Here is a 23,758-nt window from a genome sequence, read left to right as displayed (position 1 = left end):
TTGTTTTAATTGTATTTATTTACACACGAGCGTATTCGCATTCTCTAATTGGCAAGAGGTAAATGCAGGGGGTTCTCAATTTCCCAGGAATAGCGCAGCTGTCATTCTAATTTTGCGATTTCCGCACATACTATCAGAGGCCATCAAGTTATATCTCTGCCCGCTGCGTCTCCTTCCTTCTCTCTCTTTCTCTCCTCACGGCCCGCCCTCCGCTTCCGTCCGCCCGCTGTCTCAATTGTTGCGCAAAGCAAGAGACGTTGAATAATGGAGAACTGGAGAGTCAAGGTCCGCTTGCAATGGTTCGAAAACTGTTGCGCTCTCCAAATCAAGCTTTCCCTCATTCTTCCACTCCCCCTCAGCCACAGAGGGTACAGATATCCGTCCCCCCCCCCGGCCGGATGGAAGTAGTGAGTTCAAAACTTTAAGCAGCATTCGGGAGCGGCGGAAAAATGTGTATTGCGGAGACCGTATGCGGCAGGAAGATTTACTTAAATCATCTCACTGAGAGTGCCCCCTCACATGCGGAAGCGCGGGGGAAAGGAACGACATTGTCACACGACGAAATGGGATACTGTGGAGAATCTGTTCCGTTCGCGATGACTTCCTCGAGCTTAGTGATGATCCGATCATTATGCATATATGCATTACTTTGTCAGAATTCGATATTAGGTAGGAATTGGTCAACGTGTGTCAAGCAAAAGGACGTAATACGAGCGTCTTATGAAATTCGTTGTTTGCATATTTTAAGGATTATTCTACATGTTCCTAATTTCTCGTGAAGCACATTATTACCATATATTAAGCACACATGCTGTGTAAAATTTCAGGTGCTCCGAAAACATAGGGCAGTGATCTGCCAGGAACTGCATACTATTAGTACCTGAAATTAATCGCTGTTTGGAAGATTAATTTAGAATATACGCACTTACATTCAACAAAATAAACGGTCTATAACACTAGGCCCTTGATATAAGGATTAACAATTCTTATACGTAGGACTGATGGCTCACGACAACATTCAAGTTTTAAAAACTCAAAAAGGGACCACACTTGAAATTGATTTGAATATACTTGAAATAAAACAAATGAAATGATAACAATATGCGAAATCTATTAACTATATTGTGCCTACTAAATGAGTTCGATGTCTTTAAAATGGATGGACACGTTATTTACTTGTATATTATGTTCATTTATCGAAATATTCTGATATTAATTACCGATGTCTAGTACAATATCACACATTCTCCAGGCGGCTTCCGGGTATAGATGTATGTGGAACTCCTATCATAGAATTTTCTGCGAATTTGGAAGTTTTGCTGGAAGCATTTGCATTCTTCAGGCAATTTTTGTTTGAATCTGCTGTCAGTCTTTCTGCATTTTCTTCCTCGACTATGAAAAATAATTATATGCCGAAACTTCTGGTGTTTAATTTTGAAATAAACTGCACTAATGGGTTGAAATCAATTAATGAAGAATTTGATGAACGCGTTTCATTACGGTGTCAATGTTACAGTTCAGGCCTCAGAATCCGTCTCTCGGACGGGACCCTCAGTTTTCACGGCCTCGAGGGATCTTGAGAAGTAAGGGCCCCCAAGTTACCCTTGATATAATGCATGAGTGGAGTGGGTAGGATTTTGCAGCACTACAGAGATTTTTTGGGTCAGAGTGTATGTCAGCGTGTAGGCCAAATAGTGGGTCTCTATATTCCTCTTTGCGAAGTAATTTAGCTTTTATTGAAGTGAGAGCCAGTGTTGTAGATACATAAAATAGTTTTTTTAGTACCTTTAATATCATGCAAGCCACCGCTAGATGTATGGCAGGAGGTGAATACACACCAGAATAATTTTGAGCCAATTATTTTAACCCCTAGCGCGGTCGGACAACGATATAAATATATTTATTTATAATTATATATATATACACACATACACTAACATTTAGATACAGAACTGAAGTGATTACGTTTCATTTTTTTCACTTTATCATAGATAATTGAGTAGTATGAAATGAGAAACACTACAGTTTGTGTCCATCGTAAACCTACCTTAAACGGTAGGGTACCAATATTGCAATTATCAAATAGGATTCAAATGACTAATGCAGAATTTATAGAAAAATTGTACTGTAATTATTCGAAATATGGCCGATTCGTCTATTAGAGTCATCTCGAATTCCAACAGACAAAAAACAATGCTCCGAGTGATAGTATTGCGAGTGAACGGTTGTATCATGGTGTACAAGTATTGTGGTATACACACCAGTTTTCATATAATACATACTTAAATTAGCTATCACAATCTATTATTGTGATATGTTACAGAGTTAACATTGGTATCCCATTATAATCTTTGGTTTCAAATTAACATATTATTATAATGACTACAATGAAGGTGAAAAAATAAAACTTGATCACGTTAGGAAAAAATCCATTTTAGATAATTGCACACTATATTGAAAAACTTATGCCCAATTTAGCACACAAAAATACACTGAAGTTAGTAGTGTTTGTATATTTGCTTCAGTTCATGCAACTGACCTGGAAGTTTTAGAATATTTCATTTGTAACCCTGGGATGTATTATTTCTTAAATTGTTTTCTCTTATTCAAACATCTGATTTAAAGATTGCTTGGATCTTTGATTCGAAAGATTTTCGGTTGGGAACTCAAGCTAAGCGCAGTCGAAAAGAGCGAAAAAAGAAAGACATTTTTAGTTTTTCCAAAAAATAAGATATTAACGATTTCAAATGAATATCAGAAATTCTCGTTCATGTGAACGCCGCACTGCGGCATGAATTTTCTACTGAGTTACTTAACTACACCGATGACTTGAACTTCCTTTCTTCATGGATGGCGGTCTTGGAATATTCAAAACAGATTCGGAGTGGCCGTTGATAAGTGATTTATTAATGGTGAATGGATAACATGAGAAATATAATTAACATAAATCTAATTTTTACGGCAATTCAGCGCGAGAACTTGACCAATGTAGAGCGTTTCTCTTCTGCTCTTATGACGTTCAATTCAAATCCTAATATTTACAATCAATAAGACTGGTTGCTTATCGTCAATCGTGGGAAAACGGAAATTCATAGCTGCACTTTGTCTCGATCAAAAGACGGCTATCTCCCCTTTGGGAAAGTAACAGTATGAATATTTTATCGATCTGATATATCAGAGGTTAAATACCTTAGAGAAGGTGGTGATAAATTTCTTAATCTCAACGAGTTGCTCACGACCGTTCGGCTTGTAATTTATGGGACAAAATATTTCCTGCAAGCAAGTTGGTCATAAGTCCCTTTCCCAAAAGTATCTCCTCACGCATAAGGAATATGAAGCCCTAAACAAACTTCCACAGCCCAGCGCGTGGGGATGACAGGATTCCGACCAGCTTTTCACAGTCTAGATATATAATGATGATTAATACAAGGATAGAAATGAGATTTTTCAAGCCTCGGTACCGTTGTTTGCTATGCATATTTTTCCCAGCAGTGATTCGTAAGCCTCTCACCACCACAACATTTCTCTCGACTTTTCCATGCGGTGGAAGAGAACACGGCCATGTCGGAGACATACATAAAGGTCATACTTTATGACTAGTCCTCAGCAAAATTATTTTTCCCAGCGAGGAAAACATGATCCTTGTCTGGATACTATCCAGGCCGCATTTGCTTTCCTTAGGTCATAAGAAGTGCAACAACGAGTTAATAGCAAGCGCGTCATAACCTACTTCTTTCTTCAAACCCAGAAAATCACATTCCTTATGCTTAGTTGTGGATGTCTACACATAAGTCATTTGGATTCATCAGTCAACAGCCGAACGTTAGCCGTTAAATCCATGGACTCCTATAATTTGAATTTTATTATTCAAACCAACTCGAGGCCTATAAACTAATAGAGAGTCGAGGTAGAGCAAACGATAGATATGGGTTGATTTTTTCATGATTTTCCTACTCTTCCACCACGACTTTCCGATTTAGTTTCTCGTTGAAAACGCGATAGTGTCTGGTATAGGAAAATTTGATTCCCAGAATTTTCCTCGCTGACAACTGTTTTCCATCTTTTGCCGGGATCCTACAGCATTTTTTAAAGAAAACTCTTCCCCTGAGAGACTCGATATGAGCCTCCTTTGGCCTCGTAAAATCATTGAACCAGGTGAAGGAAATAGCCGATTACACAACGAGAAGAATTTTTAGCATTATAATTAAACATATTTACATGCCTAATTCTTGCATTTTAAGTATTTTGTATAGAAAAACTAAAGGAAGGAAATTTTAAAATTATGAGCAGTAAATGCTAAAAGGCACTCCAGTTTACCGGGTTTCAGATAACAATTTATTTAATTCTCCAGATTTGGGCGTGGAAGCCGATTATTAACCATATATGAGTGTTGAACCATCTACGAAATTCATATTCATTAACATTACTTTACTTTTAAGTAGCGATACTTATAAGCATAGTTAAAGAAATTTTCACAATAACCCTATCGATTCTATCAATTGATTGACTTCTATTGATATCTCCGCTGACTTTCTTACCAAGCAAAATTCTAAATTGTTTCACTCATAGATTAATTGCCGAATGCCTCTTGAACCATTGCATAAGTTACAGTGTCACTTTTTCCCAGGTCAAAACAAAATTCAATGCACACGCGCTGCTCCTCTAACACCTTCATTCTCACCGACACAAGAATTCATACAGACAGCGAGTGCAAGCTCATACAAGAATCGCTGTTGTGCGGAGAAAAGTCGAGATAGGGCCACAAGCAAGATAAAACGGTGTTTTCCTTCTCCCAGACGCCGCTATCTGGCGACACCTTACTGATTTTGACTCGTCCAGCAGTTCGCGCGTAGAAATACCAGTCTCGTCTTTACTTGTACCGACTTCGTACGTTAAATGAAGAGTGACCATAAAAGTTTTACTCGCATTTCTTACTGCTCAAATAATATGCTTCATGTCACATTTTTTCCTTAAATTGAATTCATGTGGTTAAAGTTACATTGATTTGACTTCAATCGTACGTCATTGGCAGCCCCTGAAATTGGTTAGGATATCAGTTCTCCTTCCGCACCGAATGGAGTAACTCGCGTCGCTGCATTGAACTTTTACTTTCGCATGAATGAATCGTCATCAAAGATCTACGTCATGCTATCTTGAGTCTCTTAACGAGTCTGTTCTTCCCTATAGCACAACTAGAAGATGGTTTCAATTGTTTATGATGGAAGAAAATCCATTTCGAAGAAAGGTGAACCCGGAGCTCCACCCACTGGTCTTTTGGATGTAAACATCAATATTGAGTTTGTCATTGCGCGAGGATATTGTCCAATGAATTCAAGAGGACTTTCAGAAATATTGAAGATTTCATTGAGTGCATCCATATATTGGTCACAGAAAAATGTCGCCGAAGTAATACGCGAGTCAAATCACTGGAACTTGTGCTTGACATACATTTCACAACAAGCCAACAATGTAACGCAAAGTGACATTTTTTAATGTTAAGAGTAATAATGCGAATAAGTGCAAATTTTAATAATGCGAGTAAAAATATGTATGATAACTCTTTATTGAATAGTACTCGCATGTTTCTCATCTTGAGGAATCAGTGAGAAAGAATTTTTAGAGGGAACATCTTGGCATAATAGTAGACAAAAGCACCTCACCGGAAATCGATTCCCAGCGAAAATGAGTTATTTTTACCCTGTGAAATCTGTAGTGGTATTTTATGCAGTTTCCTTGTATTTAAATATATCTAAATGCCGTTGAAGAGGAGCTTAGCATAAAAAATTCATTTAGCAGACTATACATTTAATTACACCTTTTTAAGTCTTCTTCTAAAAATTCACTTGCGATATGAGGGCACACTACTGGGAATTCAAAAAATTATGTCTTGATCCAGAGGGCAAAATATACTGTAAACTTGTTTTACGATGGGGTTCCTCATGTGCCGAATTGCACTCCGGATTTATTCGAACATTCACTCACAGTCATGGCCGATTTAGACTCGTGGATTTGAATGAATTAGCGAGTCGGAATGAACCTTTGAACTATGTCTGAGGAGATGCTTTCTCTACATAGGCATCTTTTCCTGCCCTTGACTAAATTCAAGGGCACCGTGTTGATTGGTTCAATGCTAAGGAAATGTGCATTGAAGCTTGTGCTTGGCAGTATTAGTGAGTGCAAAAGTAATCGATCCAATACATCTCCCTTTTGAACACCTGGCTTCCGCCCAAATACGTACACCTCAACATTTGATTTATGACTGCTGATGATGAGAGGCCCCTTTTCTGTCTCCTCAAGGATTCTCGGAACATAAGTTTATCATTCGGAACCCATTCCACTCCCATGTAACAAACACAAACTTGCATGCGAGTCAAGAATTTGCATTCTTTCATTAAAAGTCTTCGGGTCTTTAAAAATCTTGAATGACGCGTCAGTAGCGGCAGCGAGATAGCACGACAGTGATATTCCCTTGAAGACAGCTGAATTTTAAAAGAGATCATCATTCTATTTACTCTCTCCATGGACACCATTGCTCATAAACGTGAGGAAGTATACAAGCATACATTCTGGATAGTGTCCTAACTGAAAACTAAAAACGTTGCATAAAAATTGATTCTAATTTGAAGTCGTCATCATGCCATAGCTCACATAATTCCGGTTACTGCAAAAATTTCCTAATTAACGTCAACGTAACACCATTTCAGCCTTCTGAATGATGGTAGGCGGTCTTTATTATGAAAGAAACCTACCTACTGTTAAAAAAATAAGCCTGTTGATAGCCTCTACGTTATTTACGAGCACTGATGTGACAACCATATGAAGTACCAAAAATTTTATTTTGATATAAAATGCTCAAAGAACAACCTAATTGAGATGAACTTAGGCCGGAGATGGCATTATTTTTCAGCAGCATCCCAATTCATGTTGGGAATGTCACGTGGAATGCACTTCAAGTGAAGTACGCCATCCGTCGGATGGGAAGTAAAATTGTGGATCCCTTGGCGGCTGTAGTTAAAAGTAAGCTAATGACTACGGTGGGTTTCTTTCCATCTTTTCTCCATTATCTAAACATCCTACCTCTACAAAATTATCCAACTTTCCCGAATCGGGAAAAAGACCCTAGCTGCCGGGCGTCTCCCCTAATAACTACTAATATTAATACCGCGAACTTAGGCGGTAAAAATAGGATAAAAAACGAGGTAAAATATTACAACTGGGATCGATCATCTGAAGGATCAAAGAATAAATCTCGATTATATTTTGCGGACTGTGAGGTGTTAGAAAGATATAGTCCGGAGGGTGTCAGGTGAACAAATAGCATTATTCCCCCGGTGCAGCTGTTACCAGCGGATGCGTGCAAAATAATATTTCCCCCCACTCCCCTAGGATTAATGCCCTCATTTTTTATTCATCATTTGCCTCCTTTCGCCTGCCCACGTTCATCTTTTATTATTATTATTATTTATGTCTCAAATGGACAGCAGTGCGCCCATGCGGTGGCTACCCCGACGCGCGGCACCGCGAGATGGATTTCGGCCCGGACGGCTGGGATACAGAGGATGTGTAATGGATGAATAAATGCACGGCCCGATCTGAAGGGGGAGGCGATGGTGGTGGGCGTCTCGGATGGGCCCTCCGAGGGCAGAGGCGTCGGCGGCGAGGAGGCAAGGGGCGGTGGGCGAGGTGGTACGGAGAGGCGTCGGCGGTGAATGTGGAAGGGGAAGCACGTCGGGGGGATGGCGATGAAAGAGAGAGGGAGTGGGCCGCGTCTTTCGCGTCAACGTTAAAGGCACTGGGCGACAAGGGTCCGCGACCCTGTGACGGGGCGCGGCGCACACGCGACGGGACGGTGCCAGGGGTGGGCCGCAGCCGTAGATATAAACCCCGCGAATAATTAACTCCTCCGCAGCTAGCTCTAATTCAAGGGCTCCGACTGGGCAATACGTCCACGTGGGGATTTACGATCGCGCACCCTTATGAATAAACATTCGTAAAATATTGTTGTCAACAAATATTTGGCTAGCGCTTATACATAAGTAGGTACCTACTATGCGCGTTCCCCTTGATGAATACCTCTAAAATCCAAATGCTTTCGGTCCTCGAAGAGTAGATCTATATTTTACGGTGCTAGCTGTCAAATAGGGCGTGTGGCAGAGGGTGTCACGTCACCTTCCATTTTATTAGCACAGTAATTGTGAATGCAAATTTTCAACAGTGTAATTGTGCATTTACTATATATATGATTCCATGTATTTCCATGCACAGACATCTTGCACCATCGGATTCAAACCAGGAGCATCGGGATGAGAAGCCAGTACAAAGTTCACCACACCAATCCGATCACCAAGTGAATTGTATAAATGAAAACAATATCATTATATAAGAAAGGGGAAGAAAACTCCAATGGCCGTAAAAATTAGTTGCCAATCTCTCGTCAGACCAATTGTTGTGTTGGTTTAACGGGAATCACGTCAGGGACCAACCACAACCTCTCGACCAGAATAACCTCTGTGGTGGTTTACGGGAAATTAATCCGCGTCAGGGACCAACACACAGCCACACGCATGGAGATGGAATCCTTCACGAGGCTGTAGAGTAGACCCCGTCAAAGATTCCATCTCCATCTGAAATTCTTTAACAGGGTCTCACAGCCTGTGAAGGATTTCAGTCAGGATAGTGTGCGTGTGGCTGTGTGTTGGTCCCTGACGCGGATTAATTTCCCGTAAACCACCACAGAGGGTATTCTGGTCGAGAGGTTGTGGTTGGTCCCTGACGTGATTCCCGTTAAACCAACACAACAATTGGTCTGGCGAGAGATTGGCAACTAATTTTTACGGCCATTGGAGTTTTCTTCCCCTTTCTTATTTAATTGAGAGGCCGTAGAGCTCACTATTTCTTACAATATCATTATAGATATTTAAAATGCGGATACGTTTACTTAGTGTCCTTCATATAGGTCCAAGAAAATAAACTCCATTCATTTTCTGGACTCTTTTAGGGAAGAGGAATGTTAGTCGCCGAATCATAAATAACACTAATTCCACACATTCTTTCGGCCATTTTTCGTTGGATAGCAGCACATGTTTACATTGGAATACATGGTGCTCTATAAATTTTGAATCTAAAACACATTATTCATTCACCTTTTGGAGCATCCTTGCGACTTTAACATGATATGCCTAACAGTAATGGGTGTTACGTAATTATTGACATTATAAAATACTAAACTGCTATGGCACTGGTAAAATGTCATCTAAAAATCGAGAAATCACTTCCCTAGTCTCACATATAACATGTGAACCATGCCACATTTGATCAAGGAATTAATTTTCTTAAAATCACGAAACGTTATAAGAGTCTCTTCGCGAGCACATTCAACACACAAGAAAGAAATAGAGAGAAATTATTTGCTATTTATGCATTCATAAGTTGATTTTATTTCTAAAATATCTTAATTATTCTCAATTTACCATGTACCGTTGCTCATACCACAGTTGTACTCACCTAAATGACACCAGTCTTCCGCGATGGCAAACTTACGAAACCTCTACTCGCAACCATTTTACGTCAAAGAGGCTTAAGAGAGTTATTTTGAAGAGGAGAGGTCTATAAACTATTTGGATGAATATTTATTAGAGCTGACGTAAGTAAATCTGATTGTATTATAATGGCGATAATTATCAGAAAAATGAGAAACCCCAGGTCTGTCTTCCAAGCGAATCTCAAACAATTAGAATCCACGGTTTGAAATGACACACATTTTAAAACCAAAGAATAATTTATCTGAAGCATGGATTGGATTACAAAGGTGAGCGAAGAAAAATGTTTCTTCTTCTCTTCTTTTAAAGACACTATCGAATTTTCCAATTATTAGTGTTTGTTACGAATATGCTGCTTTATTGTAGGAAGTGTCTAATATCAGTGTATATCGACCAAATAATAGAATTTTCGAGGAACCCAACATTAGGATAGAAAATAAAAAGAATAAAAGGGGAGTTAAAATTCAAATTAAAGTATTAATAGGTTAAAATCGAACCCAAATCAAGGCGATCACCCAAAATTTGCACATGACTAACTAGTACGTCCGCAATTCGACTCTTCCTCCGAAGGGCGCGCGCCCCCTGTCGGAAACAACTTTCCTCGCCATTCCCCACGACTCTTCTCAATTCATTCTCCTCCTCGTACCCCGCGAAGATCAAGCGTATTTTGGGATCTCCAAGGACTCGGCATCGGATACGACAATCGATTCCACGTCGTCCGACTCGCGAAAGGTATAAACAAACACCAGATCGAGTTGGACTGCCGTCACGGAGGGACGACGCAGGGCGGACGATGATTCGGGAAAACACGGGCGAGGAATCTCAATTTCCTTTATTTTGGCGTCCAGACCGCAACGCGACGAGAGGCGAGGATTTATTCCGAACCCCGAGCATGCGAAGATCACCTCGTGCAGCTGCCGACACTCTCGGGTTCGGCCACCCTCGTCGAATAGGCGGCGGTATGGGAAACGGGGTAATCTTTGGCGGTGGGGAGGGGGCAAGAAGGACACAGCGGGAGCTGGACGAAACACGCTGTGCAATGTGCCAAATTGTAACTACCTTCCTGACGATCACTTCCGACACTGTTCCTTCTTGATGAGGTTAAAAACACATATGACAGCTTAGAAGTAAGAGTTCCCGAAGAACAGCTCCACAAGAACCTATCCGAAGGAACTGTATGAAGAGAAAGGCTAAATAATGTTTTAAGAGCACTGTCCCCAGAGAGAAGTGCTGGAGAGTGATTTCCTAATTTCCTCGTTTTTCACGATGATGTAGAAAACCTCATTGCAGAAGTTCTTACCATGTTCTTTGTATATTTTTTCTTTTTGGATATTCAGTATATACTTTAATAATAATTACGATAATTCCACATACTTTTGATTAAATCCAAATGACAGTAGCTATGATTAATATCGATTTAGAAAACGCATTTAACTGATCTTAATGGTCTGGTCCAGATTGCTACTTAAGTCTGATCCTCTGATTGGGACAATACTGTTGCATTTACCAGCATGTACTTATTTGACGGAGGAGAACTATAGCGTAATTTAAACTGGATTCTGGAGCGAGACATTAGCTTTTCGTAACGTGCGCGATTAATTTTCACAGTTATTTACGCGATGGCAAACTAGTATTCTTTAACTGTTTTTCAAAATTTATCATTCTATTCCCAAAAATAGGGCGATTCCCAACTCTATCACGAATCACTGAAGTTGTGCCGCTGATTCCATGATCGTTGACAGCTTTGAGAATAAAAGTCGCGTTGCGGATGGCGTGCAAAAGAATATCCATGATCGAACCCATATGATGATCCATGATGCAGCCCATAGTTTGACGCGATCCACTTGCACAAATAGGCGACGAAAAAGGAATCGCAATATTGTAAGATTCGATGTCAAGCACAGTAAGAATGCTTCAGTTCTTAATTTCGGAGAACTTGCAGCACATCCCCCATGCTACGAGTCACCCCGGGCAACGACTCCGACTTATTCCGTGCGATACTGAAATTCCAGTACCTTAGCTTAGGTCACTTGGGTCAGCTGGAAGGGGTATCTTCCTATTCTTGCTTCCTATCCACATGAATGAAGACCGCAATCATCCAATCAGCTCCCGCGATTCACCGCCCCGCTCCCTTCGTAAGTAATGCCCCGACGCGAGCTTGACCAATGTCAAGGAACCCTCCCCGCCCATGTGCCTGTCATCATAATCGTCAACGACGAAGACTATTTGGGAGGTCCGGCGATTTGGTGGCCAGGAACGCAAATAACTTTTAGGGATGGTCAGGCTGCTTCAAATTTCCGATAGCGGTAAGGAGGAATACATCGAATAGTTGATCACTCTCAATTCAAGGGTTAAAGGCTCGCTGAATACCATATAACCATTTTGTTTATTTGTTCACCTATTCAAAAATTAAACCCATTGAGAAAAATTGGAGTTCACAACTGAAGCATGGTGCTTCTAATAGACATGATAAATTATCCAGAAGAGCTAGAGACTATGAGAGATTTAGATGATGCATTGCGAGTATGTTCCAAGTTTTCCTTGTCCCTCGCTACAGTTTCACTATTCGATCATTATAATTTCAATTATGCCATCATAATTTAGAAAACAGAGATTGCGGTATCCAAGCGGGTACAGCGCTTGGGTTATGATCGGAGAGTCCTAGTTCAAATCCGAGAGATTCTGGACACCCTCAGGTTCTCTGTTTTATATGTGTACCAAATCTGTCTGGAATAATCCGGGCGGAGGAGGGAAAGAACCTGCATTCTTTACACGGATTTGTTAATTTTATAAGCAGTAAAGTGAAGCACAATGTAAACCTTATCTTCATCTATCAGCCAATCTTGATTAATGAGGTTATCTAAATAAAATATCACTTTGATGCTTAATTTCTAGTACATAGAAGGGGGTATTGACTGGCAGTGGGGTGTTGAAGACTGTAATTGAGGGGAGAATGTTAGGCAAACGAGGAAAGGGAAGGAACAGGATAGGGATGTTAGACGGGATGAAGGGAGGAAGAAAGTACTCAGAGATGAAGAGGGACCTGATATAGAGTAGGATGCTGGATTTTGTGTTTTGTTAGGAGTCACAAAATGTTTTATTTATGCACTGAATGGTTGAGGCCTTGACTTTGTAGAATTCCATTTTTAACTTAGGAAAAATAATATTATCTTTGCTTTCTACAAAATAAACTTTATTCGTCGACTAGTTTCGTTTACACTGTAACATCATCAGGACTAGTGATGTGGTGTGTAGCACTAGTCCTGATGATGTTACAGTGTAAACGAAACTAGTCGACGAATAAAGTTTATTTTGTAGAAAGCAAAGATAATATTATTTTTCCTAAGTTAAATGTTTTATTAAGTAGCTGTGTCCATCCAAAAACCTACCTTAACCGGTAGATTACCTTATAATAATGCTTCCTCCAGAGGGGCAGGCTTGTTGTAGAGCAGGATGTTGGGCTGTGTTTTGTTAGGAGTAGCAAAATATATATTTTTTATTTGTGTCCATCCAAAACCTACAATAACCGGTAGATTACCTAATAAAATGCTTCCTCGGCATAGGGGTACGGATAATCAATATTTGGATATTTATATTCCATATAGCCATAGACTTAAACTTCCAATCTAAATCACTGCTTTTGAACTTGTTAGATAAAGTGGAAGAACCATGTTAACACGACACAATTATATTCGACATTATTTAATTATTCTTACAATGTCCCCATTATATATTCAGTGAAATTGATGGACACACTTGGAACCTATTGATGGAAGACTCAAAAGAAGAAAAGGCTTAACGGAGTTATTGATTTTTCGCTTTTATTTTGACGGTGAACCCAATTTATTTTTCCAGCTCGCTGACGACGCAACAATACTATATACATGTATTCAGGCGAGAGCGCGAGCACAAATGGAAGGCGAGCGAATCGACGGGTGGCGGCCGAGAGATACACATTCCGCTCCGATATCCCACTTCTCATTCCAATGACGCATTCCTGCGTATCCAGCACATCCGTACATGTGTTCCCACCGTGTTTACGCGAACACCCGGGGATGATGCTGATGATGATGATATTGTGCTACTGACGAAGCGAAGCCCGAGGTGTCACGTCGCAGGAAAAAAATTTCGCGGCGTCATTCCAATCCACTCTTGGGCACCTACCTACTCAGGTATTCCCGCGGCCTCGCGACAAATAATTAAAGAGCTGACATTGAGATCGGTGACTTCATTTTCCGGCGTCCCTACTCGGTCCTGCCAAATCTGCGTGCCCGCGGGGTGGTAGGCTCGTCGTGGCCGATGAGGGAGTGAGGGGGGAAAGGGTGGAGAGGGAATGAGGAGATAAGTTTGGCCAGCTGGGTTTGCGCTGGAAGGAGAGGAGAACGGAAGCAAAGAAAGGAAAGAGGTAGAGAGAGATGTGCGTCTGCCTAAAAGGCCACTGGCGAACCCAGGCCTCATATAAGGGAAAGGCTGTTACTCCCGAGTGAAAAGCAAAACATTCATATATTTTCTAACGGCTATTTAAGCAAAGTTCAACTCATATTTAAGTCACAAAATAAAAACATAAACGTTTACGCCAAAAAAGCATTTGCTAGCATAAAATGTGGTTAGAGAGGGTGCCAAAAATTAAATCTCGTTTTTAAAAAGGGACATCGAGGTAGCATGGCTGTTTTTCACTCCAGAAGACATCAATGCTCCCGAGCATATTTAACTCAATGATGAGATAGCTAAAATAATATAACATGAAATTAATTATGCACTTCAAATTATAAATACAACACATTGTATGGGACGGCATTTACGATGCAAAGTTTCCGGAATGTTGAGAGTTTTTATTAGACAATATTAGTTGGCCAATGTTTTTATGAGATGAAATCATGAACCTCTGGCCTTACTTCCAATCACTTTCACTTTCCTTGTTATATAGATTAAATCCAGAAGTTTACAGGATCGCCATCAAAAAGTTATACAATTAATTAAGAAAATAAATTCAATCATTTACAAAACTTTCGACAAAAATAGGAGGAGAAATTAACAGGAGTAAATGGATGCTGGAGACGACTAGAAAAGTAAAGGAACAGATGCAGTGATGAATGCAAAAATATGCAATAGCGTATGACACTGGTGTAGAAGAGGAGAAATAACTATTGAAGTCAAATGAAAATGGTAAGAAGAATGTTACCACGCAGATAGCACAAAACACATATGAACAAAAATGGCGAATTTAAACGAAGGCATTTGACTGCAGATCCCATTGAAGTTATCATGAAAGTACGCTTTCATTGAGCAGCAGTCGGAGCTTTATCGATAACATTCCCAGATCGGGGCATGCCAATTAAAAAAACATATTCTACCTCAAGATTTTAATGATCTTCCAAATCTAGGTCCTTTAGGGGAGGTCATACCTAATTGTAACTATATCAAGGTTCAGAGATACTATTTTATAAAGGAAATAGAATGAGCATACGATAGAAATATTGAAGACTCGATTATGGAGAAGGATAGATTAATTAAACGGGCTAGAAAAGAAGAAAAACGATTGAGCGATATGAATTATGGGTGAAGAGAGTGGACATTATCGTTGAGGATATTCGACGGAAGAACAAAAAATGGACGAATAAGATGTGAAGAAATGACGGGAAACTGAAGGATATCAATTAAGGCCAAACGTTAGGGAGGAAGACATAAAGCATTAACGAAAAGGTAGGAAGATATTAACCCTCATGAACAACTTGAAGAGTGCTGCTAAATAGTAAGCGGTTGAACATGATTTTGGCATAGGCTAAACGTCCTTCGTTCTATTTCTGAGGATCTTAATGTTCGCATTTGTATTCGGGGGCCATTTAAAACATAATTCAGTACGGTAGATAGACTATAATGATCGATCGGTATCAATAGTTTTCCGGAAAAATAGCTTTGGGCGAGTCTCAGGCAATTTGAATGCTCGAGAAGTCGTCGGGTGCAGCAATAAAGTCGCCGGATTGGCACCGCGTATTTAGAGAGCGAGAATGAGAAGGAAGGAGGGGAAGGGGAATCATTCGGGCTTGACAGGGGTTCGAGAAGTGAGAGGAGGAAAATGGAGGGGGGAGGGAGGAACCCACGGGGAGACCGAGTTGATTGATGAGGTCCGAAAGGTTACGTGATTGTGTTCTCGTATTATGGGGGAGTGAGTTGGGTAGCTCGGAATCGGGGAGTGAGGCATGGAGAATGGGGAAGGGGGAGGTGGAGGGAGAGAAGAGAACGGGCTCGCGATCCCACTTGTGGGAGGATCCTTGTCGAGGGTGCTTCGGGCGTGAAGTTAAGTTTTTAGGGGAGCGCGAGCGGGTGGAGGTGGCGGAGGGAGGGTCGGAGGGAGCGGGTGGGTTGTGGGGGAGGACGGGGAGGGGTGATAAGAGAGTTCGAGTGGGGGGAAGGGGAGGAAGGCCTTCCGAATGAGGGGCGTACGAAGCGGGAGGCGGCCTGACAATGAGTGACAGCGTGCCAAAGATGGCGCTGCTGATGACTCCCCAAAACCATTCCACTCTGTATACCCCCTTCCACCCAGTCTCCCCACTCCCTCCCTCCCTTCACTCCCCACACAATTTCGTTTTAAGCAACCGGATCACGCCCCGTGCGAGTTAGTTTAGGGGATGTGGAAGAGGTAGGGGGGGACACCATTTTTCTCCCCCCGCCTCATCGTCCTCTCCCCCAACTGTTGAGCCTACCCCCTTCCACCGGGCCGGACGGAAGGGCCCTGGAATGGGAGGATGAGGAGTGTGGGGAATGAGGAGAGGGACTGGGGGGAATTCATGAGCCCATAAGGGACACGACGGGAGAGGCGGCCCGAAACGCGCACACAATTGTGCTCGCCCGTAGGAAATGGTTCATCTTTCGGAATGCCCGTCCCGAGTGCCAAGGACGGAATCCCTGATCAAAGTGTGCATAAAGCAGGGCTGGGAGACTCTCGGCAGTCACTCATCATCAGTTGTGCGACAATCTTATGACTGGTCACTAGAAATAACTGAGGGATGACACACTGAAAAAGAAACCACCAAGAATACGCAACAATAGTGCAAAAATTATTTCATATTACTATCGGAATTAGAACTCCAAAGGCCATCAATTTAGAGGAATTTTTCCCAAGGTCGTTACCATTCTTTTGGGGGAAAGAAAGTGGGGCAGAAAGTGCAATTTAGCTAAAAAAAATGCAATTAATAGGGGGATAGATTAGTCAAAGCATCCACGTCCCCCAACTCTGGTTCGTGGTACGCAGTAGCCTTCATGAGTCGCTGGCGTACAAGAATACAGGGTTGTCTGGGATTAAAGTCCTTTGAAAGGGTCCGTCAATTACACCAAAGTATAAACAGCAAAAAAAAAGGGAAAACTAACCTAAAGATACGGAACTCTCACGCTCGGGTTGTGAAACAAGGCGGCTCTATTGAGTCGTACTCAGACGCACAATTACGGCACACTTTCAATCGCATATAGGCCAAACAGGAAGGAAGTCAGTGCCAGGAAATCCTACTTTAAGACCGTTCCTTTCCTACGCTCACGGTTATATGGGCTCCGATAGGTATGGATACCAATTCCAAAGTGAAATTTCAAGCTTGAACAAAACATTCGTGAGAGACTGGCTCTAGGTATCAATAACGAACTAATGGTGCTATGATTTTCGTAACCTGTGTACTCAGACCATGATACTGGTACACAGTTTTCTTACCCCGGGTAACGGTACGATATTACACGTTCAGGCAAACTGTTTAAGGGTTTGCGTTGTCTCAAGAGTAATTTGATTTCAACAAATACGTCTCACAGCGACTTAATGTGTGTATACGTGTATATACGAAGGCGATTCGAAAAGTAAGGTTTACTATTTTTTTTCATGAAAAATCAAATTTATTCTCAACTTTGCGTACATCGTTGGAAAGGTTGAGCATTTAGCTATTTTTCTACATAGTCGTCTTGACGATCAATTACTTTTTGTATCCTTGTAAACTGCTTTTTAATACCGTCGTCGTACCTTTCTCCCGCCGCGTCGCGAAGCCAACTGAAGACTGCTTCACGTCGACGTCACCAGAAGTTGCAATCTAAAACATACCTGAATTTATTACTTTTAATTGAGTTATCTCTCCTTTAATAACACGATTATAATTTGTGGAATAATTTTTTTTCTTCTACCATGTTGTGCGAGAATAAATGGCGAATTGAGCATTAGCGAATTTAACCAATCAATTGAAACAATCTTTGTAATTATGACCAGTTATGATTTGGATAAAAGTATGCGCATAAAATTTGACCCGGTAAGATTTTATCCTCGCGATCTTTTTTTCCCTCACGGTTTATGGGGAAGTCTCTCATGTCTTTATACACACAGAAATTTTCTTTCTCTTAATTCCGTAAATCATATGAATTTAAATATAAAAATGTTATCTGTTCTTATCAGCTTCATATCTGATGCGTCCCGCATTGCGGAACAAAATTTTTATCTGATATTTAGACCTTGGCGGGGTACCTGGAATTTACTCCATCTCTGACCCGGGTTGGCCCAGCACCACAATACCATTGGTATCCATCATAAAAAAGTTCACTGTGGACCGCTGACAAGAACAGGTTTCCTTTTTATTGCCTTCTCTTAAAACTAACTGAGGTATCTCCAATGTTCTTCCTAAAATTCTCTTTATACATACTTAGTAGTACTTACTGCTCCATAGTACTAGAACTAGTATTACTAGTAGTACTTAGTACTTTCCAATTCAAACAATCATCAGCATAGCGAAAATTTAATTTCTGAGTTTTAGTTAAATATAATAAACTGAGCAGTAAGATGTGGAGGACAATACCTTTGTCGGTGTCCTCTACATATCTGAAGATATTCAGAGGAATAAACCAGATTTGAAAAATCTAGTTAAGATAACAGGCTATAGTTATGAGATTAGACAAATAAAAATCTCAAACTAAGGGTTCACATTTCCTGCATGAAAATCCACAGCCAACTAAGCGAAAGTTGGTTTGATCCCAGAGCCACCTCACTACTTACTGCACGCACAAGAACACAGCTAATCAAACAATAGTATGTGCAAACAGCTAGGGTAATCATAATTCCACAAGCTTCAGAAATCACACAAACAGCATTAATTAGTAATCCGTCTTATTACAAGTCTATTGGCCCGTAAATGACGACTTTTTATTTATTGTTAAATCAATACGTGTCGTATATTCCAACCACTACCTTGTTTATTTCCTCTTGCCACATACATCGCAATGGCGATGCTTTCCAAAGTTTGAAATGCATGAGAGATAAAATTAGATCCCACCTCCATGCTCGATCAGCTTTAATTCAATACCAATATTTATTTCATACAATACTTAAATTGCTTTAAACGAAGTAAATGTAACGGTGTATCCAACACCCTCAATTAATTTATTGATTTTAAGATACCTTAAGAGGGTAACATGAAATTATGTAGAATATTTTTCAAATTTTAACCCCTTATGGTTATAACTCAATCATCGAGAATACGAGAAAAATTTTAATTCATCGTGTCTTTTCTCACTTATGTACATACCGCTACCGTGTGCTGATATTACCCATGATGGGATATATCTAGTAAAGGCTGATAGCCATCCATGGACGTTTGGTGAATAGAGGGATTGGCTGACGATCACAGGATTCCGAATTGAAATTTGTGGGTGATGCTATTGAAAAACCACATCTAAAATTCAAATGGCCAGTTTTTTTGGTAGCCAGAGCTTCACGAAGAAGACCAGCACAGAGAAAGGAGCTGGCTCACCTGCCTTACCTTAAAATTAAGAATTCCATCCATTTTAGTCTTCAGGTTGGGGTTAACGATACCATCGCCTGTCAAAACCAACATTCGAAGTAATTACTGCGGCAGTAATTACTTCGAGCAAGAGTGAGTTTCACTGAGGGTCTAGCGATAAAAATATTTAAAATGCGAACTGAATTCGAAATATATGAAATAATATTCGGCAATAGATTTTCATTCAGTTTCGTAAATAGCCCCTTCAAGATTTTCTTTAACATATCGTTTTTACCGCCAATTTCACTATTTATATTATTTTCAGTTTCCACGATGAACCCTGAGGTACGTTGTGATGACATTGAAAGTTCAAAGGAAGGTAAATTGACGGAATTCCTTATATTCACCCCTAACGGCACTAATGATTCAAGAACGGGAGATTCTTTTGCTAAGGAAAAACTTGTTTTCGTAATTTAGATAAACTATAGTTTGATATAATCATTGCGTTGTATCAATTACCACAAACAAGTATTTTAATAGCAACTGAAGTTTTATAAAATGGCACAAAAAATGATGCGTCTTGTTATTTTAATCAATTGTATTTCGAAATTTAAGTATCACATGGGACAAAAGGGAAGACACTGATATGGCTGACGCTTGTATCACCGGCTGTCTCTGTGAAGTAGACACCCGCCGCAAGCGTATCACACACGATATGAGCTTCGCGATTGACTGAAAAAAAGTGCCGTCAGGGTATCAATTGTTTCAAATCGAAAACTGTAAGGTAATTTCCTTTAGTTGTCCGAAACTTATCGCTTTATCGAATTGGGGAGGAATTCCACATTGCCCGAATCAAGGATCAGTCGCTTTCAAAACTAGATAAAATTAATGATAAAATTATGAAAATTTTGGAGGAAAATACGCTAGGATTGTCCGTGCTGCTCATTAGATAGTGGTAACTCCTTCACGAAATACTTTCCTCATCAGTTAACGGCTTCTTCTTCATCTGATTCAACGGGAAATGGGACTGAATAAAGCTCTTTCCTCTGTTTTCTGTATAAGCATTTTACATTTGAGAAACCGTCACAGCGACGAACAATGAGTTAATAATGATAAAATCACTTATAATTATAGGCTCTTACTGCATTACATTGAGCATATTAGCCGCCTCTTCACCATAATACTTTCTCAGGCCATCGATACGTAACCTGTCATCGGCCACTATTAAAGGGGCCGATGACAGGTTATCAAATAAGTCCAAAGGTATAAATAGGATGTGGCTATAATCCACTCAGCCATACGAGCCTCGAATTCTTCCGACGATCAGTCTTTTTGGTAGGAGCTCACAGTGTTCGTTTTTTTCGTCAGCTTAAAAAAGAGCTCTCAATATGTTTAGAATTTCTGTGATCTGATAAACCTTAATTTTGCTTGCTCAACTCTCCATGCTTATTCTTTGTAGTTTTGGTTTAAACTTCAAAAATATTAAAATTATTCCATTTACCTACCGATCGCGGGGAAATTATTTAAAACCATTCTAAATATATAGCAAGATGTTTCATTTCCGAAATAGAGCCACTTACGCTATGTTTCTATTCCTTTAAAAGTTGACTATTTGATTGGAATCATTCCAATGCCACTATGTATATCCCTGATTAAAGTGTCCTTCGAGAATCCATAGCTTTTCATGAGTGAAGTCTTTAACATATTTCTGCGCTAATGTGTCCATAAAATAGGTAAAATAGTTAGACAATAATTACCTATGAAATGGGGAGCAAGCTTTATCTTCATAAACAAGAGCATTAATCAGTATTTAGCTCTCATGAAAGATCGACAATGTATCCCGAGTATTCGTGAAAAGATGCTAATATTCCTATGCTGAATATAAAAAAATAATTTCCCATAATAAACATCACTTCGGTTTCATAAAGTTGAATGAATCCTGGCTAAACCACCAGGTTGAGAATCAAATGGAACATTTTTTGTTACTGAATCAAATAGTACGAACAAAACTTTGCCAATATAAATTACACTACGCCATTATCTCTGCAAAAAAACAATAGAAAGTGTTATAAGTAAGTCCCACTTACAAGATCTAGACCAGGAAAAAAAATCAGTGCTTCAGATAGGATTAAAATACCTACCTCAACACTTAAAGAGTGTATGTATGGAAAAATACATGGGTGATCTGAAAAGTTTCCGACCTCATAAATTTCAGAAAAAATGTCTTGTATCTTTGTTAGGTCGGAAATTTTTCAGACCACCCTCGTACACATTTAGATGGCACAAGATAACACAACAAATATGTATAGAAAACACGTAAACGGTCACTGACATTGTAGATAGTTTGAACTTTTGGCCTTTCACTTATGTACGTCTGAGTGTACATACGCCTATGTATCGTACACATGCGAAGGATCTACGCTAAACTCGTCCCGAAGTTCTTGACGGACGACCAAGAGCTGAGTTGAGTGTCTGCTTTTGCAACGTCATCGCGACGATTCCCAAACCCCATTATACTCTATAGTTGGCACCACTCGTATTTGCTATTCCCCAAAGTCAAATTCTCCCTCAAGACCACCATAATAGGACCCTAAGTACCGTCAAAGGAGATTGCACGCGTACCCTTAAGGACCTTCCGGAAATTGCTCACCAGGGAGCCTTCGAGTCGTAAAAAAACCATTGGTAAAAGTGTGTCGCGCTAAAGGGATGTACAAGGTCTATTCCAATAGTAGTATGACTTATTTTTCCTCGAATATACAAACGGACGGGCGGTCTCTCCGGCTGCGTTCGAGGAAGTGGAGTCTCAGGAAAGGCTGGAGGCAGGTAGCAGTTGGCTCTCAGCCTTTGCGGAGTGCGGATCGTTTGTTTGCGAAACCTCGATAACGTGACTTCGTTACACTCCGTCATGAACCAGTAATTGGAACAGCGCTAAGCCATAAAATTTAGCGTGAAACTGGGCAAAACCGGGGAATAGCCTCATGACATGCTCAAGACAGTTTATGGTGATAACTCCATTGGTAGGTAGATCGGGTATGATGGCACAAGTTGTTTCGGGAGGGTGGAGAAGATATTGAAAACACCGAACGTTCAAGACACTCTTCGACCACAAAAAGTGACGCAAATTTTGCAAGAGTGAAGACTTTGCTGGACAGGGATCGCAGATTAGGTTTCCGCATGGGTTCCGATGTGTGAAAAGTGACGTGCATGGAATTGTTATCAAAAATATGAGAATGAGAGAGGTGTGCGCGAAGTTGGTGCCGCGAGTGCTCTCGGACGAACAGAAGGAAACTCGCACGTGGTTCTACCAAGAGCTTCTAGACCATGTGAGTGAGCATACAATTTTTTTAGGAAATGCCCCACCAAACGTCTTCCTTTTCCTCAACCTCAAATCCGTTCAGAAAGGACGTCACCGCCGATCGATGGAAGCGTTACAACAGGTCGTGACGAGGGAACTTAGCAGCATTCTGCCTTCCAGAAGACGTACGAGGGGTGGAAAACCTGCTGGCAGCGGTGTGTGGACTCAAAAGGGTGCTACTTCGAAGTCTTTTGAGTGAATGTATCAATTCTGGTAATACATTTTTTTTATTCGGCTCAGTCCTCCTATTTTCGGGACTGACCTAGAACTTTGAAGAATTTTGTGGCATTGTAGCTACAAGATCGAAGTTTCCTTATTTCATATCGGACTAAGAGGTCTTAAGTCCCATGATAATGAGGCGCAGAAATCGTTGCGGAGTATCTTATGGGACAAGGTGAGTGAAAATGTGTCCCTTAAAGTTTCCGCGAAAAATGAATGCTGATTTCCGTTCGATGGCATGAAAAGGTATCTGAAGAATGGCGTAAACCAATCATCAGAGTTCTAAAATTTATACACCATTTAACTCGCCATACACAAGATAAGTCAGTATGGGACCAACATGATAGCACCATGTCAACAAAGATACGAAACCTACGCATGTGACCAGAGCGTGGGAGACCCGAGCCGGTATCGCTTCACACACGTCATGTAACCTGACAGTCCTTCATAAGTTTAGTTTTAATGAGGAGCCGGAATGAAACATATTCGAAAATGGTATCGCAATTGATTAAACTCTGACTCACGTATGATCAGCTTCTTTCTGTATGTTATCCTTGGGGAAATAGCCACTTGAGTAGTAGTGAAGGAAGATTTCCTCATAGATAAAATGTACATAATATATAGAAGTAGATTGTGTGAGAATCGGGTGCGATATTACATTTTTATGTGCTTTATATAGGCAAATTTAAACATTACTTTACCTACCGGAATGAATCAAAATTCAAATTTCACTCGCTCGATCTGATTGTAAATATTAAGATTTCAATGCAACTTAGGGAACGAGAAAAATACCTTTGCCTGCTTAAGCACAGGTATTCTCCACCTTCACGTACATTGACAGATAATAACACCGTTTCCTCTAATCATGAATAGTGAGCTACAATAACTGAATAGATTTTTACACT

General features: G+C 40.4%; 1 protein-coding gene and 1 non-coding gene across 2 annotated transcripts in view; both read left to right on the top strand.

The window, feature by feature from the left end:
* The window catches only part of Atf3 (Activating transcription factor 3), a 197,504-nt gene that overhangs the window by 48,235 nt on the left and 125,511 nt on the right, over window positions 1-23,758 (top strand). The gene's annotated exons all lie outside the window — the stretch shown is intronic.
* On the top strand, window positions 17,917-18,100 carry LOC139688446 (U2 spliceosomal RNA). Its single transcript, XR_011700750.1, has one exon. It is a non-coding gene; the product is annotated as a U2 spliceosomal RNA (small nuclear RNA).

Source organism: Hetaerina americana, unplaced genomic scaffold (genome assembly GCF_022747635.1).
Source record: "Hetaerina americana unplaced genomic scaffold, ioHetAmer1.1.p SCAF_2, whole genome shotgun sequence".
Lineage (NCBI taxonomy): Eukaryota > Metazoa > Arthropoda > Insecta > Odonata > Calopterygidae > Hetaerina > Hetaerina americana.
The sequence above is the reverse complement of the archived record's forward strand: the minus strand, read 5'-3'. Positions and strand labels throughout refer to the sequence as shown.